Raw genomic sequence first — 21,852 nt, 5'->3', positions numbered from 1 at the left:
AAGACATGACAACTAAATGCAATGTGGGATCCTGGATTGGATCCTGGAACAGAAAAAAAAAAAGACATTTGTGGGAAAACTGGTGAAATCAGAAAAAAGTATTTAGATTTGTTGATAGCACCGATGTTAATTTCTGTTTTAATAATTTCGCCATGGTTATGCAAGATATTAACATTAGAGGAAGCTGAGTGAAGGGTATACAGGAATTCTTTGTAATATCTTTACAACTCTTCTGTAAGTTGAAAAAGTATTGTTATTCAATCATTAGCCTATCATCAAACCTCAGAGCTATTTTTGATGACTCTTCTTTCTCAGCCCCCATGTGTAGTCAGCCCCTAAACCCTGTCATTTTAAGCTTTTTCAATATATTTCAAATCCATCCTCATTATCTTTTCCTAGTTCAGTCCCCATCATTTTCTTAAACTACTGTAACAGTTTTCTACCTGATCTCCATGTCTCCAGTGTCTCCCCTTCTTCACTCTAGTTCAGTATTGTCAGGTTCCTATTCTTAAAATAGAGTCCAGATCATGTTATATTCCTCCTTTCAGATGACAGATTCAACACAATCCCTATCACAAGCTCAGCTGACAAGCTAATTATAAAATTCATATGGAACTGCAAGACACCCCAAACAGCAAAAACAATTTTGAAAAGAAGAAAAAATAGGAGGACCCACACTACCTGATTTCAAAATTTACTACAAAGCGACAGCAATAAAGACAGTATGGTACTAGCATAAGGACAGACTTATAGGCTAATGGAATCAATCTGAAAGTCCAAAAATAAACCCTCACAACTAATTTTCAATAAGGGTGTCAAGAACATTCAATGGGGGAAATAGTCTCTTCAACAAAAGGTCCTGGGACAACTAGATTTCCATATGCATAAGAATGATGTTAGGACATCCACCTCACAACTATATGCAAAAATTAACTCAAATCAAAGATCTAAATGTAAAAGCAAAAACTATAACACTCTTAAAAGAAAACATAATGGTAAATCTTCCTAACCCCAGATATGACAATGGATTTTTAGATGTAACACCAAAAGCACAACAACAACAACAACAAAAAATAGGTAAACTGGACTTTATGAAAATTAAAATCTTTTGTGCTTCAAAGGATACTATCAAGAAAGTAAACACCCAAAGAATCAGAGAAAAATTTGCCCATCCTATCTCTGATAAGGGTCTAATACATAGTTTCTAAAACTCAACAATAAAAGGACAAATAACCCAATTAAAAAGTGGTCTAAAGATCTGAATAGATATTTCTCCAAAGAAGACATATAAATGGCCCATATGCACATGAAAAGATGCTCAACATCATTAGTCATTAGGGAAATGAAAATCAAATCCACAATGAGATACCACTTTATACCCACAAGCCAGGTGAAAATAAAAAAGACAATCACAAGTGTCCATGATGATATGGAGAAATTAGAAACCTCACAGACTGCTGGTAGGAATGTAAAATGATGCCAAAACATTGGAAAACAGTTTGGCAATTCCTGAAAAGGTTTAACATAGACTTATCATATGACCCAGCAATTCCATGAGTGTGTACACATACATATGTATGTGTGTGTGTGTATGTGTATATATAAATATACTATACTATATATATATATACACACACATATGTATTTGTGTGTGTATATATAGTATATATATACTATACATATACGTATATATAGTACTATATATATACTATATATGTATATATATATACATATATATACTATATATACACACACATATATATAGTATATATATATATATATATATACACACTGTGTGTGTGTGTATATATATGTTTGTGTATAAGTGTATATCTATGTGTGTCTATGTATCGAAGAGAAATGTCCACATAAAAACTTATGCATGGATGTTCATAGCAGCATTTTTTCATAATAGCCAGAAGGTAGAAACAACCCAAATACTCGTCAATAGACAAATGGTTAAACAAAATCTATTATATCCATATAATGGAATATTATTTGGCCATAAAAAGGAATGAAGTACTGGTACATGATACAACATGGATGAACCTTAAAAACTTTATACTTAGTGAAAGAAGCCAGTCAAAACAGACCATATGACTTCGTCTTTATGAAATGTCCAGAATAGGCAAATCTAGAGACAGAAAGCAGATTAGTCATTGCTTAGAGCTAGGAAGGTAGGGGAAAGAAAGGTAGGGGAGTAATAGCTAAATGGTACGCAGCTTCTGTTTGAGGTGATGGAAATGTTCTAAATTGACTGTGGTGATTGATGGCTGCACATAGTTGTGAATATACTAAAAAATACTAAATACTTTAAAAAAGTGAATTGTACAGTAAGCGAATCATACCTCAATAAACTTTTTAAAAAACTTCAAATGTCACCTTATTGCTTGTTGAATGAATTTCAAATTCCTTAATTTAGATCTTTTTCCCCCCAGCTCCCTCTCCCATGAAGCGACTAACCTACCCCTGCCCATCATCATTGACCCCCACTAGCTGGCATTATTGCTCACTACTCTTTTTCACCTGCCTTTCTATAAACCAAAATGAATTATTCGCCATTACCCATACACCCCATGAAGTTTCCCATCTTTTTTCCCCTTTTTGCTATTCCATTCCCCTGGAACTTTCTCCACACAATTCATCGTTACATTTTTATATCCTATTGTTTTCACAAGGCCCAGTTCAAATGCTCCCTCCTATGCATATCCTTCCCTGTTTTTCAACCATCATATTATATGCCCTCAAAAAATTATTTACTGAAATAAAGGCAAGTAGTGCTCCCATATGACGGTTGCCACTGCAAAGGATAATCCTCTCAAAGTCACAACTGCACTTCTCTTTCTTTTCTAGTCACAGCAACGGCTCACTGCTTCGGCCTCCTTACTCAGTCCCTGAGAATGGTTCCAAACTGCTACCTCTACCTCTCCCAAAACCCTGTCCTTGATGAACAAAGTATTGACATTACAATATGCCAGGGCTGCCAAGTATAGTTGTGTAGGTTGTACACTGCACAACCCTAGTGGCGCCATTCAATTTTAGTCTATGTGAATGGCACACATTCCTAGGGTTGTGCAGTACATAGCCGCTCATGGCAGCCCTGCTTGTAAACATCGGTAGAATTTGGAAACAAAGCCAAAGAGAGCACTCAGTGAAAGAATCACTATAACTATATTGCTGTTGAGAAGTGGATATTTTCCAAATCGTATCCAAAAACAAAAAACAAAAAAAACCTCAGGAGAATAACATACTCATAGTACTCACATAGTGTTTGCATGGAATTAGAAACCAGGAACATCCAAGAGAAAAACTGTCACTGATGTTTTTCTAACAGTGGAAAAAGGACACACATTCTGGTCTATGCAAAGGTGTGCTATATCTGCAAGGTATTTCTCATGAGACCCTCCAACTCCATTAGGATCTGATTTTAGGTTACCAAGATGCCCCTGTTTAATTTGGCTTCAGGAACCTTGCTATCAGGAAAGGAATGACCTGTCTGATAGAAACAAGTATTGTGTCTCTATGTAGGTCTCTCTCCCATCACTGATCCATGATTGAACTGCCGTGTAGTTCATCAAGAAGTCTTTTGTAGATTGGGGAGTGTGAAATTAACACCCTTGGGTAAGATGATAAAAATTAGGCTTGGAACCCATACGCCAAGTTGCAGAATCAGGACCCATGTCAACACCACCAAGGCAGATACCCTCAAAATCTCAGCCAGAGCAGCCATCCAACAAGCTCCCACCCCGACTACCACTCTAAACTGCAAGCATTAATGTGGGACTCTCCAAAATGCAGAGCCATAAAGGACTGCGAAGACAGGTGAGCTGGTAGTAGAGCCCAAGTACACCAGACATTAAATTTGTTCCTTCTTTTGTCTCCACTACATTTCAATTCAGCCTTCCTCTTTCATATTTTCTCTGGCATATTTCATTCCACTTCTTCTACCTCCTCCAGAGATTTTCCGGATAACCCACCCAAACTGATCATTCCTTTTCTGAACTCCATTTGTACTTAGTGGTATTATACACTTATTGTTCCATTAGTCTCCTACTGTTGTTAATCATAACAACAACAGTAGTAGTAATAATAATACTAATGGAAGCAACTATTCTTCATTGAGTGCTTTACTATGCACCTGGCACTATATTCAGCATCTTTCATGTATTATTTCATATATTCCTCATAGCAATCTTATGAGGTAAGTACTATTTCCCCACCCTCCCCTCCCCCATTTGCATATGAGGAAACCAAACTCAGGAAAGATAGAGTAACTTGCCTAAGGTCATACAAGCACTAAGTTAAGTGAAAGCCAGGACTTGAACCCAGAACTGATCCAAAAGATCTTGTTTGTAGCCAATGCAACCTTTTGTCTTCACCCTCAAATGATAATTTACCTTTTGAGGAGTCTCCTCTGTCTCCACTCCCTACAGTGCCTAAAACAGTGTCAGACACATGAGTTTCCCAGGAAACATGTGCAAGCATGACTCTGTTCCCTGGCCAGAGACCAGCCCAGGACACAAGCTAGAAGAGAAAGGAAGTGGGCAGTGGGTACAGAGAGGCTTGATCTTTCAGGGAGCCACATGAGTCCCCCTCCTCTGACCCATTTATGAGAGGATCAAGCTGCTGCCTTGACCTCAACCCCAGAAAAAGATTTAGAAAAAAATATTTAGAATAGCATGACCTGGTTGTCTTAAAACTCTTCCAGACAGCTCTGAAGGAACAGAACCTAGGCCAACCCGTGGGGGAGACGAATGGTATCCAGTTCCCTGCAGAAAAAGGACCAACTATGTCAGGTCACAGCCGTTTGGGTCAGCAAATGTTTGCAGAGCTCTGCCACTGAGAAGCTATGTGACTATAGTCAAGGATTTGTGGGGGAGTGGGGGGTAGGTGGGATAGGAGTATTTTTAAATAAGGGAGTTTCTAACTCTCAGCAGGCCATTTTGTTAGATGAAAATTCTGGTGGAAAAGAAGAAAACTGCTGGGAAGAATAAAGGTTGAAGATTATATTTTTGCTTCTAATCACCCATCCTCACCTCCGTATTTGAAAACTGAGGAAGGGGACTCTATCAACCACTATTTTGGAAGTGATGTATGTAAACTCTGTTTTTTCCCTTCACAACACTCATCACCATTTCTCATTTCCTAGTAGTGTGTTTTTGTTAAATGTCAATCTTCCCTACTAGACTGTAAGCTCTTGAAGGGCAGTGGCTTAATGCCGGTCCCTTATTGAAGATCCAGAAGCTAACAAAGTGTCTAGAATATACAAGATGCTCATCAGATACTTATTTAATGAATTAATGAAACAAACAGATGTCTTTATGGTATATGACAGACTTGGTTACCTAATCAAAAGCACTTTAAAATAGTCAAGCCTAGTTTATGCATAGAATGTCTCTCAAGATTTCCAAGAAACTGATAATAGTGGTTTGTTTCTGGAGAGAAGAAATAGTGTAGCAGGAGTCAGGGGTTGGAGGGAATCATACATGCTATTCTATTCCTTTCAAATTGTTTGAGTTTTAAAACAACGACCAATCAAACATAAAATCTGAAGGAAAAACATGCTTACAGTGGTTATCTCTAGGAGATAGACTTCTAGGGGACTTTTGTTTATTATGTGTCATATACCTATAATGTTTCAGGTTTGAGTCATAAGTGTGTGTTGCTTTTATGATAGAAAAAAAAGAACACGATAAAAGTGGAATTTCACAAAGAATTAAAATATGTTCCCTAACTCTGCTAACCACCTAGAGTATGAGAATGGAATCAGCTAGAAGCTGGGTTCAAAAACCCAAAAAGCTCTGTCCAGACTGTACTAGGAAAAGTGAAACTGCTGTTCCTCCCCACAGATAAGCTTTTTCTTCAAGCAACTGGATTTATTTTAATCCCTCAGACTGCTTCAAGCCACTATTACAGCCCAGACATCAACTCAGCTAGATAATTGGATACTTTTGAAGAGAAGGTGTCTGTCTTTTGTATGTGACAGTAATGACAGGGCAGTGACAGTGGGCCTCTTTAACTCTTCAAGCTTTACTGGTCCCATCTTCCAGGCAGGAAAAACTAAGGTACAGAAAAGTTGATCACTTTTATCTCACCTGTCTCAATCAGCCCAGAATCCAGCTGTTTGCTGCTAAAAGTTAATGATTTTAAATGCTGAACACACATTAGAATAACCTAGGCAGTTTATTCAAAATAAAATACTAATACCCGGGGCCCATTCCTCAAGATCCTGATTCAACTTGTTGAGCCTGGGGCTTGGGCAATAATATTTTAGTGTCCCAGGCAATTTCAGTGTACAGTCAGGTTCGAAAACCACACTTCTACCTACTGCTGAATACCCCCGGTATCCTTAGAGAAAGAGTGCTCAGTCCCTATTTTTAGGGACTCTTCTTTAAGCAGTATATTTCCCTCAAAAAAAGGCAGGCCAAAGAAGTCTGTAACCAAGACAACAAGCTGGGAACATAGAGAGATAGGACTCTGCAATTTGAAACCAATGGAAGCAGAAGAGAAAAAGTAGAGGTCTAAAAGCAGACACGGGAAAATGGACAGAAAATTAGAGAATGAAGGTATGGTATCTGAGAGAGCATCTGGATGTCAGCATATCGCACTCCTAGCTCCACCTTCCAAACTGGGCACCTTGACACAGATGCCCTAAAGATGGAAAGCAACCCTGAATTAGCAAATTAGATCCTTAAAAAACACACTTTTTTCCTAATTTAACATCTAGGGTAAAAAAATGGGAATGTCTGCTCTTGCAGAGGTTACAAACCAGTTTTCCCCCCAAGCCTTCTTGCTTTCCACCTCTACCTGACTGTATGTATAACAAAGCAGAATGACAACGAAACATTAAATCTGGATGTACTTGGATTTTTAGAAAGTGCTCTTCTTCCTTATGTGCTCTGACCCTGGAGTTCAAGTTCTGTTCCCAACCAGGGAAGCACTGAAGTGGATGAAAGGGCTGAGGACGCTGAAAATTGAAGGTCATGGACTTGGCCTTTTGTCCTTTTTCTCAGGCAGGGGCTATTCTGGAAAGCAGACATCAAAAGGAAAATTCAGCCTGTGATGAGCTAACATTGAACAAAAGGTGATGAGGCATTAATGGAAAAAGAAAGAAGAAAAGAGAAAAATGGGCCTTTCTGTACCAAAAGGGGCTCTTTTCTGAAAACTGCTTCAAATTACATTTTACACATTTGGTTCACTCCAGAAAGCTTTGCATTGTACCTAGAAGCAAAATATTTTTGCCACGCCTTATGAGGAGAAATTAAGGCAGATACAAATGGCCCAGAATTTGGTGGTTTGGTAGTCACAGGGGGAGTGGGAAGGAAATACATGACTTTAAGAATAGCCCTCTAGGCTCATTCTATTTCCCTCAGTCCAAACAGACAGCTGAGAATTTATTCACAGTGACATTAAAGAAGGGGCATACAAGCAAAACTGCATTGGAGCCAACTACTGGCAGTTTGAGGGAATACAAAGCCATACATTACCTTTTCTTAAAGGAACTCAACGAATGGTGATTTCCCTGGCCCACCAGTCTCTGAGGATTTTGAGTAGCCTAGGAGAAGGATGCTTGGCTCTCCTAAGCCTTTGAGGTTGGCTTTTGGGCTTATAATATTTTTAATTAGCCACCTGCTTTTTCCTTCGCCACAGAGAGAAAAAAACAGCCTGATATGGGACTCCTGGAGTGTGTTCTACTGGAAGACAGGTGAAATAATGAGCTATGCTTTCCTCTCCAGCCAGCCACATATTTTCCACAAGAATCCAACTTTGGGTCACAGGCTTACGCCTGCAAAAGCACTGCTTTCCCTTCCTCTCCAGGGGCCTACAAATCATCCTTTCTCCTAGATGCCTTTGAACTTTATTAGGTGACCCATTATGCTGTGTCCTTTAATTCAGTCTTATGGTAGACTCTATTCTGAGCAGAAGAAACCCACAGGAGCCAAAACAAGAAGTGCAAATAACATTAAGCAACAGGTATTTAAGATAACGTAATTTTTAATAGCTAAGGCGGGGCCCCAAACCAAATGGCCTAAAGGCTCCTCCCAGCTCTGTAGGAACTACATAAAACTAATAATAATAATAACAACGTCACTTATCAAACTACATGCTTACCAATTAAATGTTTGATGGTATAAAAGAATCACACCAGCAGAGTGACTTCAGCAAATCGCATAATCAAGAAATATCCACTGAACATTCAATCATGTTCTACACTCTCTACAGATGTGGAATCTTAGAATAATGAAAAGCTATGTTAAATCTCAATTCTGTAAACAGTGCCGTGGGTAAGCTATACTCCCTTAGCTCTCCTGCAGGCCCAGCATTAATGAACTAATCCTAAATTATAATATGTACTTTAAACATTACTTTGCCCTTCTGTTTTTCCCAGTCCATCACCAGCAGTGACCCAGGTCAAGTGATTTGAGACTTCCTCAAATATCCACAGAAGGATAAGCTGTTTCAATGCATGCAGACTTTATTTATTTAAGGTATATCTCTGGAATAAAATACATGGCCTGAGAGTCAGAAGCCTAGGTTCTAATCCCAGAACATCTGATAACTAAAGTATGGACTTAGGCAAAAACAAAAACAAAAACAAAAACAAAAGAAACCTTGCCCTCTCTAAATCTTGGAGCCCACATCTATAAAAAAGGGTTGAACCAGATTGGTGCTTTTCAGCATGGTTTAGCACCCCCAGAGGTATATCTCATCAGTGAGAGGTGACACAAGTGATTTATAATGAATAACAAAGTACTGAAGTTCACAAATTACCTGCTTATATATTCATTTGTACATTATCTCACTGACAATCCACTTCCTCACTTGCATTCCTTTGTGCTTTCTTGAGTCAGAGAGCAAAATTATCTTCTTATTGATGCAACCCTCAGCCTAGTCTATTGAGGATGCGAAGACCATCCATTGTGTGTATAGCAGCTACAACAAGGTTGAGAATCCTTAGACTAAATCATTCATTCACTTTCCATACAGTTATTAAGAACCTACTACACACCAGACACTATGCGAAGTGCTGGGGATATCACAGCGAGTAACACAAACATGGCCTTTGCTTTTGTGGAGCACTCAGTCTGACAGGAATGAAAATTACATAAAACATGCAAATCTCACTATAATAAAAACTATGATCAGAGTTTTGAGAGCCTGTAACAGAGCCAGCAAGTGGACAGCAGGCAGGGGGCAAGAGATTCCCCACAAGAGAAGAGCATGGGTAAAGACTTCAATGGCCCAGAGGTTATAAAGACATGTTCAGGAAACTCAAAGTAGCTCCTTTTGCCTGGATAATGTGGAGTGCCCAGGGAAACATGGTAAGAAATTATGCTGAAGAGCTGTACAGAAGCAAGATCACTAAGCAAGGCCTAAGAAGTCATGTGAAAGAGTTTGAATTGTCCCCTCCAACAATAAATCTCTATAATTCTACTCAGAGAGTAAAACTGGGATGTGTGCCGAGGATCACAAGTCTGAAACCCTCCCTCCCCCATAAATACACTATTAGGAATGCTGTCAGAGGCTAAGAGACTATAGTTTCATTCCACTTCAGATTCAATAGACTTTTGCCAGCTGGTCTGGGAACCTGATTCCCAAGAATATTGTGTCCATGGGAAAATTCAATCTGAATTCTAAACAGACTTCCAAAGAAACATTTGGAACAAAACCCATTCAACAGTTGTTGGGGAATGCCTGGCAAGCAACGAAATACAACAGGACCTCGCTTTATTCCATAGAGCCAGTGTTTGAAAAATAGACTGAACACTATAACCACTGTCTTAAACACAATATTCTCATTTTGATTAGTAGGGTTATATTTACATACCACAATTGAGCGGCATCATGTAGTGCCTATTTATATATTTAAATTACCATAAAACCCCAAATATGTTGGAGATGACTGAATATTTTCACTCTAAATAAAGACAATGCAGAAATGAAGAAGAGGGTGGTCTCTTTAGAAAGAAACATGGATGCAAACCAAGTCTGTAACTAACACACAATCTTCCTGTGTCCATGCCCAAACAACTCTCAATTACCCAGGCAGTAATTCAACAAATATTTAAATGTTAAGTGTCATCTACTTTTGCATGGTGGGATCTCCATTTTTCTTCACTTTCCTTTCAATAGAGAATTCCTATCTATTTGCACTCAGTAAAACACCATCTGACACCTGGAATGCCCCAACTTCCTCACCCACTCACTAATAGTGAGGGAAATAGAAGTGTTGGTAATTTCCCAGAAACACCCTTCAAATCTCATCAGGTAGTCATTATGGAGCAGTCATTCTCAAAGTTGAGTGTGTATAAATATCACCTGGGGAGGGGTGGATTAAAATTCGCGTTCCCAGGTCGATTCCCCTCCCCCATAATCAGACTCCATAGGTCTGAGCTAGGGCCCAGAAATCAGCATTTTAAATAAGTAACCAAGATGATTCTGATGTGAGTGGCTCAAGAACCAAACTTTGAGGAGGTTCCAGTCAAGATGGCGGATCAGCCAAAGAGAATCTGTCAAACAGCTGCTACCCACACACCATACGGAAAATAAAACAGCCTTTGTTTTAGCCTTTAAAAAAACAGAATCAAACTTTGAGAAATCCCACAGTACATATTTTAGCTAGCCGAGTCCCAAATCCTGACCTGAGAATAATAATTGCCAATCAGAAAGCTGGGTGGCTCTGATATGTGAACACTGACAGACGGTAAAACAGATGAGAGAGAAAAACACAGCATCCTAGTTAACTTGCCCCCAACTACATTTTAGTTTTTAAAAATTCCACATTTTTACTTTAATCAGGCAGATGGCATTGCCTTTCCAGCAATCTCCTACTGACACCAGAAAAGGAACTCGAATGGGTCCATTTAGAAAGAAGGTATAAAGGTGGGAGAAGAAACATTGTAATTTGCTCAGCCCTGCCCCAACTTTTTTCAGCCTCCTTACCTTTCCTGCTAGTTGGTTTCCATTTCTGGAACTCAGTGCTGCTGTGGCAGGGAAGAGAGGCCAAGGTGGGGTAGTCTTCTATTATTCACATTAATGCTTCCTTCTATTGCGTGAATAATCAAGAGTTGACTGGAAAGGGGAATAAATGAAAGGCAAATATTCTACTGAGAGGTTAAATAGGATAAAGACAGCCCCCTGTTGGTTGAGAGCTGTGAGGTGATAAATGAACAGTCAGGATCCCTGCCTCTTTTCATTCTCACTGTTTGCCAGGAACACAGATTTAAAGTCCACAACGTCAGCACTGAGCTTGAGAGAAATAATCAGGTATCTGTGTTTTTCCACTGTTCCTAATTCAGCACTTAATGTTGTCAATTCAGCCCAAAAGTCTAAAATTGTAAAGGTAGGGGATAGATCTTGTCTGAGAATTTATTTTATTGTCATAAGAACATTTGAGATCTACCCTCTTAACAAAAGATTAAGTAAACAATACAGTATTGTTAACTATAGCACAATATTGTACAGCAGATCTCTAGAACTTATCTTGTACAATTGAAACTTTTATGCCCATTGATTAGCAGTTTGCCAATCCCTGATAACCCATCTCTCCCAGCCCCTAGTAATTGCCATTCTACATTCTGAGTTTGACTATATAAATACCTCTTATCAGTAGAATCATGCAGTATTTGTCCTCTGTAACTGGCTTATTTCACTTAGCATATGTCAAGGTCCATCTATGTCATAGCATATGGCAGAATTTCCTCCTTTTTAAAGCTGAATAATATTCTCTTGTATGTATATATGTTTTCTTTATCCATTCAACCATCGATGAACACTTAGGTTGTTTCTACATCTATGGTGAAGTGCTGCAATGAATATCGGAGTGCCAATATCTAATCAAGACCCTGATTTCAATTCTTTTGGATAAATACTCAGAAGCGGAATTGCTGGATAATACGGTAGTTCTGTTTTTAACTTTTTGAGGAGTCTCCAAACTGTTCTCCACAGCAGCTTCAAGTATTCCCATCAAGTATACCAGAGTTCCAATTTCTTTACATCCTCACCAACAGGTTTTTTTTTTTTTATTGCAAGAAAACAGAGTCCTACTCAAGCTGGCTCAAGAAAAGGGAGGTCTGTGGTAAGAAAACAGGTATATCATGAGAATCTTAGTGCAGGATAAAGCTCGCCCTCAGGAGAACTGGAAGGTCATTTTGAGTTCAAGGTGGGGATGGGGAATAGCTCATCTCTCTCAGGGCCTGTCTGTTCCTCTCTTACTAGCTTCCTCTGTTTATTCAAGGTTTCTGTCTCCTCATAACAGCAGTTTAGACATGGCCTGACATGACTGCTCCTCTCCCCATCATCTTTTGGCTCTTGTCCCTGTCACTAACAGCCTTATTCTCTCACCTTCTCAATTCTAATTTCCTAGGAGAGGAATACAAATGACGCAGCTCATCTTGTTAAGCCCACAGTACTGGCCAGGTGATAGATGTTCTGTTTTGAGGACAGGTGGCCACTTTCATCCAATCAACCCAAGCCATGAAGGCAAGGTCTATGGCATAGTTCATGGCTGTTACCTCCTAGCATAACTGGTAGGGAGTGGTTTGCCTTCAAAGGAGATGTGGACCAGAAGGCATAGTAAAATATATGTATAGGACTGACGCTTAGCATGTAATTTGAAAGATAATGACATGTCCACTCATGAGCTTCAAACATCCATACTCTTATTTTCTTAAATAAGAAAAAAGATAGCATCTGACCCCAACAAAAACCTCTAGCCCTCCACTCCTACTAAACTAACTTCTTTAACCTGGTAAAAGAATGCAAATATGTTGTATTACAGGGGAAGACACCATAGTGCCAACTCCCTAAGATAAAAAAGAAAGGAGAGGAGAGCAGGAGATAGACAAATCCTGATAAACTGACAGCACTGGCCTTTAGCTCATCTCTTAGAAGGCAGTCAGTTTGCTTTACACCCTATGATCATCTTATCTTCAAAATTTCTTCAAGTGTCATGTGAGGTCATTGTTCAATGTTAACTAGAACAAGACAAGCGACATCACAAACCTACAGATGGCAACTGAGAGCTTATCATTCTTGGATTATTTTATTCTGTGGAGCGATACATGCAGGAGAGTAAAGAATGCTACTTTGGCAGCCTCTTCATAATGACTGTCAGATACCTGTACTTCTTCTCAACTAAATCTTCCCCTACACAATCTATCTTTCCCTATCAATTCCCAGTTGCAACAACAATAAATGCTATCCCTGACAAAATCGATAGATTTGCTAGTGACAAGTGCCTAGACAGAGGAGAAAACAAAGAAAAAACACTGACAACCATTGAGAACCTGGTGGTGGCAATCTCACAAAGTGAGTAACAGATGAAGAGAAATTAAAAGATTGCACTGCCTTGTAAAGAATGTTTCTCAAACTCAGAGCAGGGCCTACTGGAGTTGAAGAGAGTCCAAACAGGGTTTCAAAGACCAGAACTGCAAAGCCCTAAAGAAATGTGAAAGATTTTGACATTATCTCACAATTATCCCTGAGTAGCTTAGTTTAAGACTTTTCGTGTAACTCTTAACATTAATTGATTTTTATTTTATCATTCCAGGTAAGTAAGTTATGGTAGCTCTGGAGAGGGGAGAGGACAGAATGGTGCTGTTTTGGTACCCAACAGTTGGTTATCACCCTTTTTGTCTCAGGTGCCACCTATCATCCCTTCTTCAAAACAGCCCTTCAAAATCTTCCTGCACAGAAATGATATGATGTAGCTGTTAAAAGGAACGAAGTAGTGCTATATGCATTGGCATCCAACTATACTGTCAAACAAAAACAAAATCAGGCTATAAGGAATCATCCCATTTTTGTAAAAATTATGTAAAGAAAAAGATCTGAAAGAATAAATGCTAGCTGTTAATAATGATTATCTCTGGTAGGTGGGATTACGGGAGATTTTCACTTTCTATTTTTGCCACTTCTGACTTGCTTAAATTTTTCTTCCAAAAAACGTGTTGTCTTTGCAATCAAGAAAATGATATTTTTAACCTCCTATAGTTTATCAATAGGTGGTACCATCACAGCTTTGGTTTTCACTTCCCATTTGTATAGGTTTTAAAGAGGCAGGAGGGAAGAAATTAACAAATAAGGGTCTCTGGGATTAAAAGAAAATCGGTAACTCTGTAGTTGGCACTCAGGAAGTAAATCCCATGGATGGGACAGAAGGCAGTGTGGTAGAGGTCAAAGGTAGGGGCTCTGGAGTCCAGGTTCAAGTCTCAGACTACTACTTACTTGTTTTGTTTCCTCCTCTATTTACTGATATGTATGAAACACCTGGAACATGTCCAGCAGATGATGTGTTCAACAAAAGGTACCTATTCTTACTTTCAATGGAGAAGCCAAAGTGCTGCAATTAAAAATCATTTTCATTTACTTTTAGTTATAATGTCTCCAATTTACTTTCATCAGAGACACTTTGATACATGTGTGTGCATTAGTTTTATTCTCCGCTGTGGGGCAGTTAGTTAACATTCAGTACGTGCTGGAAGAAGCCCAAAGCACTGGCTAGCAAGAGTTGATTGTGCTCATCCCTCCCCAACTCTTTTTGTTACTTTAGTGAGGACAGATTGATAGATTGAAATGTGCCATGGGAAATGACAAATGTTATAAAGCAGTGCTTTAAACATTTACCGGCATACCACTATTAACATCTGAAGGACCCTAATTGAGAATATACACACCAGGGATGATTAATTAGCAACCGAAATCTCTAATCAAAGCCCGCAATCAAGAACTCAATAACAAAAAGACAAACAACCTAGTTTTTCAAAAATGAGCAAAGAACACGAACAGACATTTCTCTAAAGAAGATATGAAAATGGCCAATGAGGACATAAAAAGGTGCTCAACATTATTAGCCATCAGAGAAATGCAAAACAAAACCACAATGAGATACCATTTCACATCTACTAGGATGGCTACAATATCAAAAATGGAAAATAAGTACTGGAGAAGACGTGGGGAAATTAGAACCCTTTTACATTACTGGTGGGAATATAAAATAGCTCAGCTGCTGTGAAAAAAGTTTGGTGGTTTGGTGGTTTCTCCAATATTTAAACATATAACTATCATATGACATGGCAATTCTACTCCTAAGTATATACCCCCAAAGAACTGAAAACAGAGATTCAAAGAGATATTTTACTTGTAAGCCAATGTTCCTCGCAGTATTATTCACAATAGCCAAAGGGAATCAATCCAAATGTCCATGGACAGATGACTGGATAAATGAAATCTGGTATATTGTCATAAAAAAATAAATAAAGTACTGATACATGCTACTACATGGATGAACCTTGAAAACATCATGCTAAGTAAAATAAGCCAGACACAAAAGGACAAATATTGTTATGGTTCCACTTATATGAGGTACTTAGAAATGTAGATTCATAGAAATAGAAAGTAGAACAGCGGTTACCAGGGGTTAGGAGAGGGGGAAATAGGGAGTTATTGCTTAATGCTTAATGGATACAGAATTTCTGTTTGGGGTAATAAAAAAGTTTTGGAAGTAGATAGTGGTGACGGTTGCAGAACATTGTGAATATAATTAGTGCCACTGAATCGTACACTTAAAAATGGTTAAAATGGCAAATTTTGTTATATATATTTGACAATTTTAAAAATTAATAATGTAACATACCAAAAACCAATGAATTATATACTTTAAATGAGTGAATTGTATGGTATGAATTATATCTCAATAAAGTTGTCTGGGTCTCTTTTTAAAAGCCCACAAGCAAGTTGTGGGGCAATTATTTTGTGGGAGTGGGGTGACTGAAGCACTATTTTGATTATGGTGTATATACTTGTCAAAACTCGGAACTGAATCCTAAAAAAAGGTGAATTTTACTATATCTAAGATATACTTTAATTTTTAATGGAAAAAAAACACACAAATGGTTTGTTAATTTTTATTAGAACAATGAATACTATAAATATTTCATTGGGGAATTTCTTGGTGTTCAAGATACATGAATCAGTTAGCAATATTATTCAGGTACCCTCATCCGTGCATGAATAAGACTGGTTGGCCCAAAGCCTTTCACCCCTTTGGAATGACACCTTAGGCTAGCAAATCAAACAAACCTTATGTTCGGACTCTTAATGGAAGATTCAGATGTGCCCTTTGATTGGAAGGTAAGCTGAATCATACCACTAGAATGTTGTCACATCTACCTCCAGTGAACCTTTCACACAAGATAGTGAATGGAAAGAATAAGGGATGGATTACCTCTGGGTATACAGATCAGGCTGTATTTTGTGCCTGATTATTACTAAATGTGTGGTAGAACTTAATCTGAACTGTTTTCACTGCAATATACAGGTTGTGAGGAGGAAACCTGTAGCCCTCACCTACCTCTAACTACTGAAGATCAATGACACCCACCAAAATAGAATCTAATAACTGTAGACGACCAAAGTGGCTTATTAGATCAATTTGCAACAAATATTTTTGGGACTTCTGTACAAACAGAAGTGTGTCTGATCTGAGAATTCACTTTAAGTAAAATCAAAACCAAAGAAACAAACAAACAAACAAAAATCTACTTTCCCATTCTGGCTGCATGGCTAGAAGAGATGAGGAGATGTGAGTCATTTGTGTTTGTTACTTATATACAAAGTACAGTAGTTCCCCCCTTTTTTATGAGGGATACATTTCAAGAATCCCCAGTGAATGTCTGAAAACCTCAGATAGTACCAAACCCTTTATATACTAAGTTGTTTTTCCTATACATACATACCTATGATAAAGTTTAACTTATAAAGTAGGCACAGTAAGAGATTAACAACTTCAATAATAAAATAGAACAATTATAACAATAAACTGTAATAAAAGTTATGTGAATATGGTCTCTCTCTCTCTCTTGGAATATTTTGTACTGTACTCACCCTTCTTCTTGTGATCTGAAATATTCCTACATGATGAGATGAAATGAGATGAATGACACAGTCATTGTGATGTAGTGTTAGGCTACTATAAGGGTTACCTGAAAATAAGCACTACGGTACCGCAACAGTCGATCTGATAACCCAGACAGCTACTAAGTGACTAATGAGTGGGTAGTGTATACTGTGTGGATATGCTGGATAAAGGGATGATTCAAGTCCTGGGCAGGACAGAGTGGGATGGCATGAGATTTCATCACACTACTCAGAATGGTGTGTGATTTAAAACTTATCATTTATTTCTAGAACTTTCCATTTAATATGTTTAAACCAAGGTTAATCACACCTAACTGAAACCATGAAAAGAAAAACCACAGATAAGGGAAGACTACTGTAATACTATTAAATGGATTTTGTTTCACAGAAATTATTTCCCATTTAATATGTTGCTCGTCAAGGGATTTTATCCAAAGGGTCAGAGTCAAACTTCACAATACGGATCCAGGAAAAAATAATAACATTTAACAGTGGCATCTCTTTAAATTGAGCTAAACGTTAGGACCCAAATATCAAGTTTCAGGTGTGTCCTCTAGCCTCAGAGGCCAAGTTGTTAGTGGTCACTAAACCTCGGAACTTGAGCCCAAGCAGTAGGTAACCTCAGAGGGTGGGAGAGCATAGGGGAAAGGAGGTTCAGTGAAACAGGTGATGGCAAAGGCCAGCAGAAGGAAGTAAGCAAAGAGTTCGTTCGGTTTTATTTTTTTTAATTTTCTTTGGCTTTATTGAAATATAACAATTAGTTGCTTGTATCTATATTGTACAAGACAATGAGTTCTTTCTCAATTATAGTTGGCATACAGTAATATACCAGTTTCAGTTCTATAGCAGTGATCAGAGATCCACATAAGTCGCAAAGTGATCACCCCACTAAATGTAGTACCCATCTTCCCCTTAGATATTTATTACAACATTGTTGAATATTTTACTTATGCCGCAATTCATATCTCATGACTATTTTGTAACTATCCATTTGTACTTCTTAATCCCTTTGCCCTTTTTCCCCGAACGCCCCTCCCATCTAGTAGCCCTATTCTCTGTATGTATGACTTTGTTTCTGTTTTTGTTGTTATTGTTTATTTTGTTCTTTAGATTTTGCATGTAGTGAAATCATATGGTATTTGTCTTTTTCTAGCTGACTTACTTCATTCAGTATAATACTCTCTAGGTCTGTGAAGGCAATATCTTTTTCCATCCCCTTCCTTTTAGTCTGTGGGTGTCTTTTAATCTGAAGTGAGTCTTTTGTAGGCAGCATATGTAGGGGTCTTATTTTCTTATCCATTCAGCCACTGATCTTTTGGTTGGAGCACTTAATTCTTTTCCATTTGAGGTATTTGTTGATAGGAATGTAGTTACTACCATTCTTTATTCATGTTTTTGAAACATGGTTTTTCTTCTTAAAGAAGTCTCTCCAACATTTCCTATAATACTGGCTTGGTGTTGATAAATTCTTTTTGCCTATTCTTGCCTGGGAAGCTCTTTATCTGTCCTTCAACTCTAAATGATAGCTTTGCTGGAGAAAGTATTCTTGGCTGTAGCTCCTGGGTTTTCACCACGTCAAATATTTTGTGTCAAGCTCTTCTGTCCTGCATAGTTTCTTTTGAGAAATCAGCTGCCAGTCTTATGGGTGCTCCCTTGTAGGTAACTAACTGCTTTTCTCTTGCTGCTTTTAAGATTCTCTCCTTGTATTTAAACTTTGGCATTTTAATTATGATGTGTCTTGATGTGGGCCTCTTTGAGTTCTTGGTTTTGGGGACTCTCTGAGCTTCTTGGGGTTTTATGTCTATTTCCTTCACCAGGTGAGGGAAGTTTTCCATCATTATTTCTTCAAATAGCTCTTCGACGTCTTGTTTTCCTTCCGGTACCCCTAGACATGTATATCTTTACATTTAATAGTGTCCCATAGGCTCCTTAAATTATTATTATATTCTTGGCTTCTTTTTTCTTGCCATTCTGATTGAGTCTCCTTGGCTTCCCCATCCTCTATATAGGTCATTTGATCTTCTTCTTTATTCACTCTGTTTATTCCATTTAATATACTTTTCATCTCAGATGTGTTCTTCATTTTTGACAGGTTCTCGTTTACAATTTCTATTTCCATTTTATGCGTTTTCATCTCTTTGTTGAAGTTCTCTCTGAATTCATCTACACTTCCCCTGAGTTCACTGAGCATCTTTACAACCAGTGTTTTGAACTCTGCTTGACTCCATTATTTCTGGGTTTAATGGGTCTCTGTTCTACTCTCTCATATAGTTTCTGCTTCTTTGTCTTTCCATTTTAGCTGCCTTTCTACGTCTGCTTCTATATACTAAGCAAAGCTCCTAATCTCCCAGTCTTATTAGCATAGCTTTGCGTAGTAGGTGTCCAGTGGCACAGTCCTGAGAGGGGTTCAGCTGCAGGCCAAATTTAGCCCCAGCCTGTGCCTCTCCGGAGCCACCTGTTCAGATTCAGCAAGCAATCCATAGATGCTGTGCTTATAGTTGCCTCAAAAGGCCACACCAGAAACTGAGGCCAGCTGCCTCCAGTGTGAGTCTAGGCGCTGCTCAGCAATGAGCACCTGACTCGCAGAGGACACACCTAGATGTGGCTTGGGTGGGGCCCAAGTTGGGGGAGGCAGAGTCAGGGAATCCTCTGGGCAAAGCAACCTCTGTCATCCACTTTGATGACATCTCAGCTATAGTGGCACTGAGTCCGCGCACTGGGAGGGCTCAAAAGAGGAACAATGGACACCTCCGGCACTTCTGTACAGAGCTAGTCTCGCCTCGAGCCCTCATTCTGAAAACTCAGTGAATCCCTTTAAGTCCCTGTTGCCCTTTGTGCTGCCGACCTGGTGCCGGTGCTCGGAACGAGGAGGTCCGCCACTGCAAAAGTCTGTTTGCAGACACAGCCCCTTTAAGAGGCATCTGCAGCTGCTGCTGCCACGGCCTCTGTCCCACTCAGCTGCTCCGGACCAGGCAGCCCTGCGTCCTCGCCCCATCCTACCTCCTCCCGTTGCAGGGTAATTTCTTATTTCTCTCCCTAGTTGTAGGGCTTGTTCATCTAGATCCCAGGCAATTTTCCTTGCTGTTTACTTCTTATTTCTGTCACAACATTGATTTGTCACCAGAGGGATGAACAGAGCCTCTGTCATCTACTCCATTTTTTTCTCTCTCCTTATTCAGTTTTTTTTTTAAGTTATATTACCCTGTATTCTCTCACCATGAAAAGTGATTGTATACAACTCCTTAAAATAACATAGGGAAAAGCTTCTGGGAGCCCGAATACTAACTGAACAGAGTTGCTGCTACAGCCCTGAGGACCCTGGGGATCTATATCAAGGAAGACCATGAAACTAGTTCCATTTCCCTGGGTGTTTTATAAAAGGAACATACCAAGTTGTTTCACTAAAAGGAGGATGTAACCTGAAAAATGGGTAAACTACTGGAAGCAAATCCAATATATTAAAAGCAAGATTTAACAAACAAGAAATGCGAAGGCTATAATTCACATTACCAAAGGATTTTTTTCAAGAGACTCTCCATGGAATTCCTTAGAATAAAGAGGGAAGCTGCCCCTCTGCACTAAAGTAGGATTTAACATCTAGGTTTGTATCACAAGCAACTTTTTAAAGAGTATATTTCTTCTCCTTCTTATAAAAGAAAAAGCAACAGAGATGAGTAAATTTGAAGGAGAGAGCATTGGTGGCTCTTATAGGGAAGTTCACTTAACATTTAATTTTGATATCTATGAATAATCTCTCCAAGCCGTTTGCATTAACCCAGCCTTTTTTTGTTTACTAGGGTCCCCTGTTAGGGCAGTGGACATGGAAACCCCCTCGGCCTTGCTCACAGGGATTTCAATGTCACTGCTATACAACTCTCACTCTCTGAGCCAACCCTAACCCCTCAATCCAAACACCACATGTATCACTCTCAGAAATTCTGGCCCAGGTGGTACAGAAAATCAAAATTCAGACCCACTGAATCCCTAGAACACAACTCTCCTAAGCAAAAGTTAGTTAGTTTTCTGTGGAAAGTGATATAATAACTGATTTCCAATGTTATTTCTTAATATTAAGAGACCAACCGAAAAGCTTTTCTTTAAGTCAGGCCACGCAGAGTATCCAAAACAAGGTAAAGAGACCATGACCCCCAAGTATGGAACACAAGGTTCTCCTGACTCAAAAGTCATATTCTCCACCCACCCACCCACTCACTCATCCACTCAACTACAGAAAGCAGAGGTGCCATTTTCCCAGGAAATTATTCTTGAAAAAGCTAGGGGGAGGCACTGTCATCAATCCTCCCCCTTTTTAGACAGAACAGGAACCTCTCAGACAGGTGACAATTACCTTAGCAAAGGCAGCTCTAGAGCTTTCCTCAGTCATCCGGTATCTAGGAACCCTCTTTCCATCAAATTATTAAATCTTTATTAAATCTGTCACACCCAATGTCTCTTACTCTGAGGATATGTAGCTTTAAGGAAGGCAAAAGCAAGCATGCTAAGGGATGAGGAAAAAAGGACACTGGATCAACAGGCTCAATCTTGAGATTATTACAAACATAAATGGACTGCTTTAATAATAACAGCTACCTTTTATTGAGTCCTTACTAGGTCCCAGGAACTGTACTGTACAGACACTGTAATCCTCACAACTATGAATTATTATTCCATTTTATAGACATGTCAACTGAAGTTCAAAAAAACTCACCCAAGCTCAAATAGCTAACAACAGGCAGAACCAAAATTTTAATCCACTAGTGTCTGAGTCTGGTACGTAGCAGAATTATTGGCAGATAGTACATCCACAGTAAATGTGTGTTGCAAGAATCCATGCTCTTAACCCTTAAACTAAACCAACTCTGTAAGGATAGAAACCATAAAAGATCATTGATTTTTGCAAAAATCTTAAGTGTACAGCTCAAGGTAGTTTTT

General features: G+C 38.8%; 1 protein-coding gene across 6 annotated transcripts in view; it reads right to left on the bottom strand.

The window, feature by feature from the left end:
* The window catches only part of TMEM164 (transmembrane protein 164), a 182,220-nt gene that overhangs the window by 129,021 nt on the left and 31,347 nt on the right, over window positions 1–21,852 (bottom strand). Inside the window, exon 2 of one of the 6 annotated variants that reach the window (XM_039874743.1) lies at window positions 10,945–11,073. The exons of the other annotated variants lie outside the window; for them this stretch is intronic. The gene's annotated coding sequence lies outside the window, so the exon portion shown is untranslated. The remainder of the gene's footprint in view (window positions 1–10,944; window positions 11,074–21,852) is intronic. 6 annotated transcript variants of the gene reach the window in all.

This window comes from Pteropus medius, unplaced genomic scaffold (assembly GCF_902729225.1).
Source record: "Pteropus medius unplaced genomic scaffold, Ma_sr-lr_union100, whole genome shotgun sequence".
NCBI classification, from domain to species: Eukaryota; Metazoa; Chordata; class Mammalia; order Chiroptera; family Pteropodidae; genus Pteropus; species Pteropus medius.
The sequence above is the reverse complement of the archived record's forward strand: the minus strand, read 5'-3'. Positions and strand labels throughout refer to the sequence as shown.